This window comes from Gadus macrocephalus, chromosome 8, assembly GCF_031168955.1.
Source record: "Gadus macrocephalus chromosome 8, ASM3116895v1".
NCBI lineage: Eukaryota > Metazoa > Chordata > Actinopteri > Gadiformes > Gadidae > Gadus > Gadus macrocephalus.
Window position 1 is genome coordinate 14265398 of NC_082389.1, and position 849 is coordinate 14266246.

The window sequence follows — 849 nt, forward strand, 5'->3', positions numbered from 1 at the left end:
TTCACTCACAGGGGCCTGCAGAATGTGGCCAGAGTTGGGGCCTGTAGCTCCAGCCACAAGCTAACGGTACCTGGTGTTCCAAGTCTTTAGGTGAGCTGCAGGTGTCTAGGTTAGCTCTTCTGAGCCAGTGTCCATTTTGGATCAGAGATACACGCTGACAGATCTTACAAGAGTACGATGATAAATGCTTGTTCGTCGTCGACAGGAAGTAGTTAATTGGTATTGAGGGAATGCTATGCAGGATGGTCGTATACAGCAATAGTAGTCTTTTTTTGCGGTTATGAAAACTCTGCCACTAAATGAATTGGGTTATTGTCTCTAGATATCGCCAGAAATATGATCATACAGAGGTAATTGTAATAGAAATCTAGTCACATTTAGTTTGTCAAATGCACACTTATCACATTGTAAAATTGAGCTTATCTTTACTTCTCGTTTAGTTTGTGTTCAACATTATGAAGATACAAGCTAGATCATACACAATATAAACCTCATAAAGAGAATCAGCAATATAGAATAGTTTTTATTATCTGATGGGACGTCTGATTGTGTTCACACACTTATTTAAAATGCACAACCCCAAAACAAGAGTTTATCACAGAAATATCCTCCCCAGGCTGGGAATAAGACACTTTTTGTCACCTACATGGGGGCTGAGGGGCACGGTGGGAGGAGGAGGGTTAAAGGATGTGTCGGTAACAGAGATATGGAAGTTCGGATACAGCCCGTATCCGAATAAGACGCCATCACACTGTACTGATAGAGAGCTGGGACATATATGAAAAACACCCAGATAAAGGAATCGCTCCCTGTCTCTCTCTTCGTTCTCAGCCCGGTACAAGCCCTCAT